The sequence below is a fragment of the Periplaneta americana genome, chromosome 5 (genome assembly GCF_040183065.1).
Source record: "Periplaneta americana isolate PAMFEO1 chromosome 5, P.americana_PAMFEO1_priV1, whole genome shotgun sequence".
Taxonomy (NCBI): domain Eukaryota; kingdom Metazoa; phylum Arthropoda; class Insecta; order Blattodea; family Blattidae; genus Periplaneta; species Periplaneta americana.
Genome location: NC_091121.1, coordinates 30,835,803 through 30,850,238, shown reverse-complemented (window position 1 = coordinate 30,850,238; position 14,436 = coordinate 30,835,803).

The following is a 14,436-nucleotide window of genomic DNA, read 5'->3' as shown; positions in this document are numbered from 1 at the left end:
TAATTGGTATTGAGAAGCGAGAGATGAGCCCCAATGTTCGGAAAATCTCTCTCTTCATTACATCAGACGTATTGCTCAATTGGGAAGGGGTGACTATATAAACAATGCAAAAAGGGATCACAAATCATTTGACAACATGAAGTGGTTATAAAATAAATAATAAAGTACCTACATCAACAGTTAATGTGCAAACTATTAATCAATATCAAAGAAAGACAATGTTACAAGAAATCTTTCAGTTATTTTAATAAAGTAATACAAATTTTATTGACAAGTTTTGTTACATTTGTAAGGTATGTAACAGGCTGTGGCAAGAACAAGGCCTAACCTTTTTAATTTTATTACGTCGCCAAGAATAAAGATGTTTCACGTAATGGAATGTATTTCATCATTCATAAATCCTCTTTCACTTCTCTTTTTTTAACCCTAAGTAAACTAAACAAATGTTATGTAACACAGCATTACTTGTATATGTGTTGTATCAGTGAAGAAGTGTGTTGTGTCAGTGAAGTGTGTTGTGTAAGTGAAGTGTGTTTCTGTCAGTGAAGTTTTATAGTTTATAGTGGCAGTGCAAAATATTTGAACAGTGAAATATTTTTGAAGTGTTAGCTCGACAGTTAATCATCACAATCCCAGAGTGCACTCTATATTACAATATAGCCTATAGTCTATACTAGGTTTCCAGTAATGCAGAACAAGATACTAATTCAGAAAGTAGGTATAACCAAAAAAAGCAGAATATAACTTTGTTTTCCTAACAAAATATGCACAAAGTTAAACTACAAAATCGGAAGAATACAAACAGGCCTAAAAGGAAATTACGATTTTGTTGTTTTTTTATTATGATGTGAGTGTTTTGGGGGAGGAGAAGAAAGAAGATAATGGTGATATACTTTCATTAATATATTGCGCAGAAATGACAAAGGAAACTTTTGTTACGAAAAGGAACATTTTTGCGCACTTTTGGAAAAAAAAAAAAAAAGGATGAAGGAAGAGACTACCAGTGTTTACACGAAGTGTGGCAGGCACTGAATGGGACAAAAATATTTAGGACTACATTACGATGAAGTGAAAAGAAACGACTGGATGCATTTTAAATGTGGATATGGAGAAGAATGGAGTGTGTGAAATGGACAGATAGAATAAGAACTGAAGGTGTGCTGGAACGAGTGGGTGAAGAAAGAATAATATTGAAACTGATCAGGAAGAGGAAAAGGAATTGACTGGGTTTCTGGCTAACAATAAACTGTCTATTAAAGGATACACTGTAAGGAATGACGAACGGGAAAAACGTTTGGGGAAGAAGACGATATCAGATAATAAACACAACATAAAGATACGAATCGTATGCAGAGGCGAAGAAGAATGAAGAAAAGAGGGAAGATTGGCGAATTCTGGGTTTGCAGTGACTATGAATTAATGAATTACGAGGGAACAGTTTTATTTCCTTTCTTTTCAAGAATACCTTTTTTACTAGAATTGTGGTATATAAGATCACGATCATACTTTCCTCTAATCTATACTAATAATAAATCTGTAGCCAAAATTTTTCTGGTAATTTTCGATTTTCCAAAAATAATTGGTGTTAACATGTATAATTAACCATCCTGAAACCGAAAAACGCTTTTTTGAAATTTTTGTTTGTATGTCTGTCTGGATGTTTGTTACCTTTTCACGCGATAATGGCTGAAACGATTTAAATATGAAAATTGGAATATAAATTAAGTTCGTTGTAACTTAGATTTTAGGCTATATGACATTCAAAATACTTTTTTTTAAAAAGTGGGGTTATAAGGGGCCTGAATTAAATAACTCGAAATATCTCGCTTATTATTGATTATTGTGAAAAATATTACATAACAAAAGATTCTTTAACAATTATTTCCGATAAGTTTTATTCTATGTAAAATTTTCATAGGACTGATATTTAAGGATATACAAGACTTTTAAAATAAAAATACAATACATTTTCACCGCCGGCTCAGATTATAGTGTTGTTGTTCCTGCAGTAACTCCTATGTGCAAAATATAAAATTTTTGAGTAGGAAGAAAAAACACATTTATTCATTCCATGGCAGTGGTACATAGAAGATCGTAAATTCTTACATTTTCGAAAGAAAGAAAATAATATAATTACATATCACCCTATATGCTGTATCACTAAGTTATTTTAAGGGTTCAGAACCATAGTGGGCCAAGCGCCATTTACTGAAGACGTAGAAAACAATGGTTAAAATTAAGTTATTACCATAATTCAATGGAAACATGATATAGCAAGTAATATAAAGTATACACATGAAGGCTAAAATATATGGAAATCTTCATTAAACTATGGTTACATGTAGGTCTAATAACAATTAAGAAACATGTTAAAGAAATTGTCATTGCACCAAATGAGTGGACTTTGGATCAAAATGATCACATTTTAATTTTTTAAATATATACGATGAAAGAGTAATGTAACGGAGAAAAATTCTCTCCGGCGCCGGGATTTGAACCCGGGTTTTCAGCTCTACGTGCTGATGCTTTATCCACTAAGCCACACCGGATACCATCCCGGCGTCGAACAGAATCGTCTCAGATTAAGCTCCAACTCTTGGGTCCGACGCCGGGTTGGTATCCGGTGTGGCTTAGAGGATAAAGCATCAGCACGTAGAGCTGAAAACCCGGGTTCCAATCCCGGCGCCGGAGAGAATTTTTCTCCGTTCCATTACTCTTTCATCGTATGATGACGCAGAATATCTGCATGGAAATATCATATGTACTTCGGTACATTAAAATAATATATATTTTTAAATACAATTTAAATTAAGTAACATATTAAACAATTTATTCTTCTATCAAACACGAATGTTCCCTCGATCAAATGTCCTATTTTAATTATGTAATTAGTTTATATTTGTTTCTAATGGGTGCAGCGGAGTGTACGGGTACGGGTACGGCTAATAATAATAATAATAATAATAATAATAATAATAATAATAATAATAATAATAATAATTTCACTATTTTTTTGTACATGATACATTTTTCTTGGCCATGGTATAGAGTAACTTACCGTAAGTTACTATGTTAGTAAAGTAGGAAACTTTATATCCCGCAATAAGACCAGAAAATCCGCAGAATAGCCAAGAATGTTATATTTTAACTGATATTTAAATTTAAGCCTCATCTCAATTTTCCGGAAGAACAACTTTGCCAGAATGTTTGACGTTTTACAACGAAATTTAATTTCCAGCTTTACGTTACAAACTGCTTTAGAATCCGCAGCCACCAAGTATTAGATATACCTAACTTCCAAAATTACGGCACTTCTTTCTCCACTAGAGATTTTCAAGTTTTACAGAGGTATTTCATATTATAATATAGTGGAATATGTAAATCAAGTCCATATAAATGTCATCTGCTCTTGTCAGAGACACAACTTTTCCTCCTGCCTTACCGCCACCCTCTCTCCAGCCCTTACATAAACTCACCCCACCCTCGAGACGCTATTCAAATGCCATACAAAGTACGGTTGTATAATATAACTTGCTCATAAACTTTGTACTCTGTGTGTCTGTAAATGGGCTCCATAACTCCGGTTCAGTCAAACCGCGCCATCAGTGCTCCCAACTGTTACTTGGTTAGTTGAACAATATAGTAGCGAATATAACGATAATTCGGTGGTTGGGTGTTGGACTGGATTCTATTATATACACGCTGTAACAATTTGCTTCATAATGTATGAAATGAAGGGACTAAATACAACTTTAAACCCGCAGTTTTGTTTAAGTGAAGCTTTCTGTTACACTGGAATGCTGTGGCAGGGGAAATAAGGGGATTGACTTGTTGCTGGGAATTGGACAAACTTTAGAACTAGCTGTGAAGAAGTGGTGTCAATTCCTGTCATTTTATAGATATACAATGTGATTCAGTAAACGTGTGCAAAAATAAAAAAGAAAATGTGGAATTCTCTACAGAACATTAAATTTTGAGATAGGAAACTTGGTAACTGAGATGTATGTATGTATGTATGTACAGAGACATCATTTTATTTTTACTAACATTTTTAATATTAACCTGTCTATACCTTTAGAGAACCGGAAACACCGCTCGCTCCCCCCTCCAAGACTAGAGTTCGATGATACTGGCGTAAAACACAAATCACTCTACTCGGTATACGAAGGAAGAAAAGTAGTTCATCCATTTACGTAAACTAGGAAATATCGCGATTTTGAGTTTGATAATTTTCATTAGGTTTTTCTTTAATCAAAGTACAGTACTGTATTAAGAATAAGCGTTTTTACTCACGAAGTGAGTTATCCATGCGAACGTATTCATTATGCAGTGTATATTATACTGTCTACAGCACATTAGCGTACAATATAGAGAAAGAAGTTAAATTGAAAAATAATCATAATATGAATATTTAAACACAATTTTGAAAATGGTGGCCGTTCATTTCGATACAGGCTTCAGTTCTTTTGTGCATATTATCGCACTATAGACTACTGCATCTAATTCCAATTACCAGTTTCGTCCTTCGTACTAGTAACTCATGTTGAAATAATTCTGTACCTACTCTACGTACTGTGAATTCAATCTTCACTTCTGCCCGACCCGAAAATATAAAATTACTCAGACATGCTATCTACTGTCCGTCCAAGTGGTTATGCCGCAGGATTGCAGAAAGGGAGGAAATCACGTGACAGTTAATTACTTAACGAGGACCTTTTATTTAAGTTAAATTAAACAGCTGTATAATATTACGTAAACGTCCAATTCCTAAGAGAAATTAATGTTTTCAGAAAAGAGCTAAGACAGCCCAGCTTTTACAGAGGGGCGAGCAGAAGCAGGTGGGGGAAATCGGGATGCGACGTAGGCAAACGGAAGTACCTGTGCGAAAATATGATTCAATATTGAAAGCTCTTTCGTCACTGGAAAACGCGAACATATTTCTGGAACGTACTATACTCAGTAACTCAGTACTGCTTACTATCTGCGGTCTTGGTTCTGTGTGGAGTTGGAACTTCCTTAGTAGAAGGAGTGGGAGTGAAGTACATTCAAAAACTCAGGTACAATAAAAATTGAAGTAAAAATAAAATGATGTCCCTGTATGTATCTATGTATGTATGTATGTATGTATGTATGTATGTATGTATGTATGTATGTATGTATGTATGTATGGTAAGCAAGGGTGAATAGGGTCAAAATTCATATTTACTCTAATAACTTACATAACTTTACATCAAACCTAAAGTGTGATACTTCGTCAGAAAGAATGAGGTTTTAGCTACACGTTTAAATGTCTATATTAGAATTAACTCTGCAACAATTTAGCATATTTAGAAATTAAAGTACTGCAAGACACTTTTCACCCTAAGCAGCCAGGGTGAATAGGGTTATCAAGAAGGGCGAATGGAAACATTCTTACTTTTCATTTTTATTCGTAAACCTGTACAATAAAATATATATGTATGTATTTATTTATTTATTCACACTGCAAATGGGTATATACCAGAGGTCTCCATCGGACGTTTTCGCTCGACCGCCAAGTAGTTCATAGCATAATCCGATAGGTAGCGCACATGCATGATGGGTAAAATTGTCGCTAGCGATAAATCCTCGAATGGTATAAGCCGAGCGTTAGACATTCGTTCTTGTTAAAGTGATGAACTGTGTAGTAACACCATAGATGTTTTATCATTTCAAAACTTTGCAGTGTTTAACTAACCTCTCCATAGTACAACTACAAAACTTGCTTTAAAATGTAATATAAATGTTGTAGGTAAATGTTCCCCCCCCCCTCCCCACAGAGGAGTGATTTTGTTTTTGCCATATCTGACAGATGTTACTGGATGTAAATATAATTATTATAAACGGAGGACACAATCACAACAATGCAAGAAATGTATCAAGTTTTCTAATAATAATAATAATAATAATAATAATAATAATAATAATAATAATAATAATAATAATAATAATAATCTCTAATAATTAATGTACCAATCTTTGCGTCTGTAACAGTTGTGCAGCATGATTATTCGTTTTATTATATTTCCTGTGACGTTATTTCTGTAATAATATTGTTATTAATTTACTGCTATATAATAATATTTTGTAAAACGTTTCTACATTGTCGCAGTATATTGGCGGAACACTATGTATGGACCTATCATATTATATATGTGGTAAATCAAATAATGAATAATCATTAATTAGGAATAATAACTGTATATCGAAGTTTTTCATATTATTTTATTTATAACTTCATGTTACTGTTTTAGTACGTTCCATTAGACGTTTGTCACAAACGTAGAAAATAAAGCCTTATTTTTACCGTGTGAGCAAAACATATGTGTATCTTATCTGTCGCCTTCCATACAAGATAAGACATGTCGGTGAGATGACCTTGTACTGTGCTTCTATTTATTACGAGCGCATCACGACCGATCTTATCTCACTCGAGAGTGCGACATTCGACAGAGTTCAAGCGAGCGATTTAACTCCAATGCAGCACTCTGACCCGGTGGCAGTGGTAGCTAATTACAGTCAATAATGGCAATTAATAATAAACACAATTAATAAAAATACAATTAATAATAATAATAATAATAATAATAATAATAATAATAATAATAATAGTAACAGGGACCATCCTAAATTAAATCGATCACCATGACTTAAAATAACATTTAAAGTAAATCTAAATTGTATCTTAACTCTAAGTTCGAACTAAAACCCACGAGTATGATATGTTCATACATGCACAAGTACCTTTCAGCACTACACTTATTTCGCTAATAGGTCACTCACTGCACTGGTACTACGACACATGTCCCTGATTCTATCCTGATTTCACTAACACTTCAAAAACATTTCACTGTTCAAATATTTTGCACTGTACTATTTTTTATTTATTTTCTTGGGTTATTTTACGACGCTGTATCAACATCTAGGTTATTTAGAGTCTGAATGATATGAAGGTGATAATGCCGGTGAAATGAGTCCGGGGTCCAACACCGAAAGTTGCCCAGCCACTGCTACTATAAATTATAGAACTTCACTGACAGAAACACTTCACTTACACAACACACTCAAGCCGGATGGTCTATGGCGAGTCCTCGGCATCAACCCATTTGATTTGATTACCTGCTTGGATTTTTCCGAGGTTTTCCCCAACCAAAAGGTAAATGCCGGGTAATCTTTTGGCGAATCCTCGAACTTCACCTCATCTCACTACATCTCGCCAAAACATTGTAAAAAATTGCACAAAATTGTAAAAATTGTAGAAAATTACTAAATTGTAAAACTGTAAAAATTTGTAAATATTGTAATTGTAATAATATAAAATTTTGACTTGTTCCACATCTTAAAGCTTCATTGCTCATGTAAGATCTATAGAGTAAAATTAATAAATGAAACGAAAAAAATCTTCACTGACACAACACACTTCACACTTCACTGACATAACACACTTCTTCACTGATGCAACACTTCAAATAACAAAGTATCAATTACACCCTTTACATAGTGTGTATAATATACTACCGTCTATTAGTAAAGTCATCAAGCCTATTTTTAAACACATTATGTCTGTTGTCCGATTATGTTTATGTACAGTATTTATTTACTCTGCAAGTGGGAAAACACCCGATGGCAGTGGTAACTTAATTGCACATAATTAGAGTTAATAATAGACTAGTAGTTAAAATAACCCAATTAATAAGTGAAACTAATAATTACAACCTACAAATATATGTAGAAATATGGCATGCACATACACTTTCACTCCTTTCACTGCACTCTCATCTTATTCACTGCACTGGCATTATGACACATTTCACTGACACTATGGCCCGGTCTCTTCAACCTTTGTTAAAATGAACCTAACATAGCGTTAACTGTAAGTTAAAAGTATGAATTGCTGTTAAAAATAAAACGTTTCTTCAACTTCACATTTCACATTTTAACATTCTGTTTGTTAACTCTCTGTTAGGACCAGAGATTCTAGAGTTTAACCATAACCTATAACCAAGTATAGGCTCACTTCTGTTTTCTCTGTTTTCTGAACTCTGACAATTGTGATTCTCGCTTGTTTCCGTTGTTTGATTCAGAGAGAATAGAAGTCTTTCTATTCTCTCAGGTTTGATTTCTGCTTCTTTCCTCGTCTGTATCACAATAGCGTGGAGCGGCGTATTGGTATTGCTGTTGTGAAATGGAAAACACTGGAACAAAAAGAAATCGTGGGACTAATTTCTCTTTGTTCGAAAGAAACCTTCTGCTTGAAATTATTTCGCAGTATAAACCAATTAATGAGAATAAACAAACAAACGGATCTAAGTTGAAAGCGAAAAGTGAGGCTTGGCAGAAAATAGGCTATACCTTTGTATGAACGTCTGGTCTGTTAAATCACAGAAATCATCCGCTCTGTTTTATGGATATCATTTTCTAAATAATCCAGATACATAAGTTCAGCTTCTAACGCGCCAGCCATATTGGATACTTGTATGCTAACAGATTGTTAATTGATTTAACTACATGAAATTGGGCAGTTAAATTAACATAAGTTTTAACAGCCTGTTAGTACTAACAGTAGTTGAAGAAATGCTTCAACTGTTAAGTTTACAGTTAAAGTGGAATAACACACTGTTATAATTTAACAAAGGTTGAAGGAACCGGGCTTATACAACATATTTCATTAACACTATATAACACAGTTCACTAAGACTATTTACTGCCACTGTACACCATAACTTCACTGATACAACACCTCAAATAAAACAAAAACTAAAGAGGAAAAAGAAAGCAAAGAAATGGAAGGAAACTAGTGGCTTGTGCAGCAAATGCTGCAAACTAAGTTCATTAGACGTTCAAATAAAAATTGTTCAGATTTATTTTCAATGAAGGATACCAGACATTTTGAAAGCTTTTGCTTTCGTAATAATGAAACATACTCCCTCTGAATTGCTTTTTATGCCAAATACTTTTTTCTTGAACCTATCCACCTTCAATTTTTTAGTTTCAACGCGAAAACGCAAGTAACAATATCAGAACGATCAGTGGATTTTTCATGTGGGAGTAAAGCAATAGCTATTTCAGGTCATTGTGGATTGTAGGTGAAAGTTAAAAAAAATGTCAGGTTTTCTATGCTTTCGAACAGTAGACATAGCATCTTGGTATAGCTGCTGCATGTAGAGCTTGAAATATAGAGGGTGAAATCATTTTATCCTGCTAAGAGATCTTGCTGAAATGATCGGGAGACTACATAATTTTGTAGGCTTCTTATTTTATCAGTAAGTAACACCTTTTGGTCTTTCCTTAGGAACTATAATTTTTGCGCTCTCTCGAGCCAGTACTGAAGATATAAATATCTACGCATACAAATACAGTATCTGCACCACACCGCCATTAAGTATATGAAAAAGACCCAAACCCACTAGATTGATAACTATAAAAACATTTGATTTTTAATAACAATATTATTATTATTATTATTATCTTACGTAAGTTTTGTGGTAAATTATTTTTAGTAATTCTTGAAGTTTTTAATAACCAACTGAATTTGAGCTCTAAAATATATCAGCAATCCTGCAGGTCATGGCCTTCGTGTAATATCCTATTGTTTATTGTAGTTTGTGTTTTCTTTTATACTGAAATGCAATTAGTTCTCAAAACTGACGAAAGATGGATTTTGGAAAATAGGAAAATTATGTAGGAAAATTAACACTTCACTGAAAGTTACTATTTTTCTGAAAATCCTTGGATGACAAGCTTCAAAATGACGGGTCACTTATTAAAATCCGTTCAGACGTTTTCCCGTAATTTCCATTACTAGTTCAAATTATATATATATATATATATATATATATATATATAAAAAACAAAAAAGAAGTCCACACATGTGGAGTAACGGCTAGCACGTCTGGCCGCGAAACCAGGTGGTCCGGGTTCGATCCCCGGTCGGGGCAAGTTACCTGGTTGAGGTTTTTCCGGGGTTTTCCCTCAACGCAATATGAGCAAATTCTGGGTAACTTTCGGTGCTGGACCCTGGACTCATTTCACCGGCATTATCGCCTTCATCTCATTCAGACGCTAAATAACCTAAGATGTTGATAAAGCGTCGCAAAATAACCTACTAAAAAAAACAAAAAGAAATGGAAGCAGTTACGTTTATGCAAATACTTATTAAATATATTGAGAGTTTATTATGTTGTTTCTGAGAGGTAGTTCATAACATTTCAGTATTCCATCAGTTGAGTAGCCACGCGTAACTCGTCGATAAGTTTACTGGTCTTGAAAATAACTAAAATGCTACAGACTATCTTTGAGCGAAGCTTCAAAATGTCTGGACGTCAAAATCAGGGGGAGAGATATAATGTAATCCACCGTTATGGCCACTAAAACGTATTATAAAACGGAGCTCACCCTATTTCAAGAAAGAACCTCCCTAGTTTTATGAGAAGGTATTAAAATGTACTGTTTTTAACTTCCATGCATACCAACTGTAGACAAAAACTTACATATAAACAGTTTATGTTAGTAGTCAATAGGGTATAAAATGTGCAGCATAGGTTTCCAATTATTGATGTACCGGCACCGCCTGTAACATCATCTGCATTCGTCTCTAATGCTGCTTTGAATGCCTGCGCCGTGATTCATCACAGACCAATAAATGCAGCTGTTTAGTCTAACAGTGGTTTATGTCTGTAAATTAATACCATTACCGCAACAAATCCGTATTTAATGTGACGTAGAAGCATTTCCAATAAAAAATATACGATTTTTCACGGAATAACTATCTTCTTATATAACTACGACTATTCTAATACCACTATTTTACACAAATGAGGTATAGATGTTAATTAAAGACGAGAATTCCATACAAATGCAGTTTTTATAGTAACATAGGACATAGTTCGAACTTAGTACTTATCCATTTCATTACTTTCCGGTTCCAAATATGTGTAGGCCTACTTTTTCCGTGAATATTTGCACGTTTTGGCCTTTTTGGGGATAAAACATACATAATGCATATTTAAGCAACTTTTACCTTAATAATGCATATAATATACATTATATTCAGTTTAAATGCATGTTTTTAATGGTTTTAAGTGGACACCACAGTTTCTCGATTTTTATGACCCTTATTTTATCTTCAGGAATCAGGATTGAAAAAGGAAAAGAAAAAAAAAAACCTAAGTAACAGAAAAAGGTTCATTCAAGTTTGCACCCATAACTTCTTGCAATGTAGAGAGGTCATTCTTTGCCTACAAAAACATATTGGCTGACAAGCGCAGGGACCTCACAGAAACCAATTTAGATATTCTATCATTTGTTAACTGTGAAAAAAAAGGAAGTGAAATAAGAAATTTGGAACAAAAATAGAAAGTGCATGTTTTAATGTATTTTTCGCTTGATCGTGCATATTCCATAGTTTGATAGTGCATGAATGTATGCATATTTTGGGATTTTATAGTGCATGAAATTCTCGTCTCTAATGAGAATGAAACACGTACAAAAGCGACAGAAGATTTATGAACTCCATTGTATTAAGTGAAACAACTTCGTTCCTATTACTATGATGTACCGATGCTCCTGATTTTAAATCTTGATATGATATGATATATGATACAATACGATACGATACGATACGATACGATACGATATGATATGATATGATATGATATATGATATGATATGATATGATATGATATGATATGATATGATATGATATGATATGATATGATATGATATGATATGATATGATATGATATGATATGATATGATATGATATATATGATTCCGAGGCGAAGTTGTTAACTTCTGATATCGGCAAGTATTTATCAGCACTTAACGGTGACTCTCGCTCTACGGCTTTCCTCCGCCAAAGAATTAGTATTGCCATTCAACGAGGGAACGCTATAAGTGTTATGGGGACTTTTTCAGAATCTAAATCGTCGGAAGAAATATTTTATTTCGTGTAGAGCTGTAGAGAGTATTTCGCATCCGTTAGTTTTGTTGCTTATTTCTAGTTTGTCCCTTACTCTATTGTTTAATTTAATAATTTCAAAATTGAATTAAAGTTTATTTTGTATATTCGGAAAATGTAAACAAAGTAATAAAAAGTAAATAATTTTGGTTGGGATGTATATTTTATGATTCAATATTGTTGCTATTTTGTGCTAGTTGTATTATACTGGTGACATTATACGTGCACAAAATATTTCAAAATAATATACCTATTTACTTTTATTACTGTTATTACTGTGTATTAAAAATGTACATATTAACCTATGTATGCTGACGTATTTTTGAATATAATATAATATAATATAATATAATATAATATAATATAATATAATATAATATAATATAATATAATATAATATTTAAAGATGAATAGTCTATATAAATAAAATAAAATAAGAACTATTATTGTAAAAAAAATATATATATAATATTCAATATGAAAATGTTGATCTAAATATTATGAAATATGAAAATTTTATCAAAATATTATGAAATATTAAAATGTTATCAAAATAGTACACTGAAAAAATATAATATAATATAATATAATATAATATAATATAATATAATATAATATAATATAATATAATATAATATAATATAATATAATATAATATAATATAATAATATATAATGTAATGTAACATATTGAAGGTGATCACAAACTGTAACTTAACAAAGAATTTACTTCTGATTTAAATATATGCAATGAAATATGATATATGATGTATGGTATGATATGATATGATATATGATATGATATGAAATGATATATGATATGATATGATATATGATATGATGTATGACATGATATGATATGATGTATGATATGATATATGATATGATGTATGATATGATATGATATATATGATATGATATGATATATGATATGATATATGATATGACATGATATGATACGATACGATACGATACGATATGATATGATATGATATATGATATGACATGATATGATATGATATGATACGATATGATACGATACGATACGATATGATACGATACGATATGATATGATATGATATGATATGATATGATATGATATGATATGATATGATATGATATGATATGATATGATATATGATATGATATGATATATGATATGATATGATATATATGTGACAGGTTAGGTTAGTTTAGGTTAGGTTAGGTTAGGTTAGGTTATGTTAGGTTAGGTTAGGTGTGTAGTATTATGTGAAACCCCCCGTTAATCTCTCCCAAAAATTACGTCACACGCACGACGATTTTGGTACATAAGTAAAGTACATATTTGACGCAAGCTGGGTGGGCATACAGCTCTCCCAGTGATCACATACAATTTCCACTACTCCATATTATAAAATCCTAGGCATTGTCAAGGTATCTTCACTAATATTTCTTTCATTATAACAAGTATTTTCGTATTTTTAGCACATAAAAATAAATATATTTTAATTTTCACATAGAAATCCGCTGCCTAGCGATGACAATAAATAGCCTTGACATAGATCTAATAGTTGAATGAGAATGACGATTAAATTGAAATATGTTTTAGAAAACCTGTCGCTTGGTGCTAGAAATGCTCGTCATGGCATTTGACTTTACAAACAGTCCATCGACTGTCAAGTGTCGTACGTTGCCAGAATACAATTTTTCAATTTGCTCGTTGAGTGTGTACGGAGTACGCGTTCTCACTAATCCTGGTACAAGCATTGGTTTAATTACTCAACAGTCCCATTGCTAATGACAAACCCTACACATGTACCACATCTCTGTCCCCTGGGGGGAAACTCCGGCGTAGGTAAAGCTCGGGCTTGTATGTATATTTTTATACTTTGTTTCAAATACTGTGCGGTTAGCAGGACGCCAAGCCCATTGATATAGAGTCGCTTTTCTACGGCCTGCATGTCGTTACAACTTTACTACTCACAAAGAAAAATTGTACGCAGAATATCATACTAAAGTTTACAGATAATTTTCAATTAAATTAACACAAATTTGCCATATTTTAAACTCTTATAATGGCTCGTACAATTCAAATATTGATGATAGGTTATGATGATATTAAAGACAGTAATGTTAATGTTGGTCTTTGCGGATGACGTGAATATGTTAGGAGAAAATTCACAAACGATTAGGGAAAACACGGAAATTTTACTTGAAGCAAGTAAAGCGACAGGATTGGAAGTAAATCCCGAAAAGACAAAGTGTATGATTATGTCTCGTGACCAGAATATTGTACGAAATGGAAATATAAAAATTGGAGATTTATCCTTCGCAGAGGTGGATAAATTCAAATATCATGGAGCAACAGTAACAAATATAAATGACACTCAGGAGGAAATTAAACGCAGAATAAATATGGGAAATGCCTGTTATTATTCGGTTGAGAAGCTTTTGTCATCTAGTCTGCTGTCAAAAATT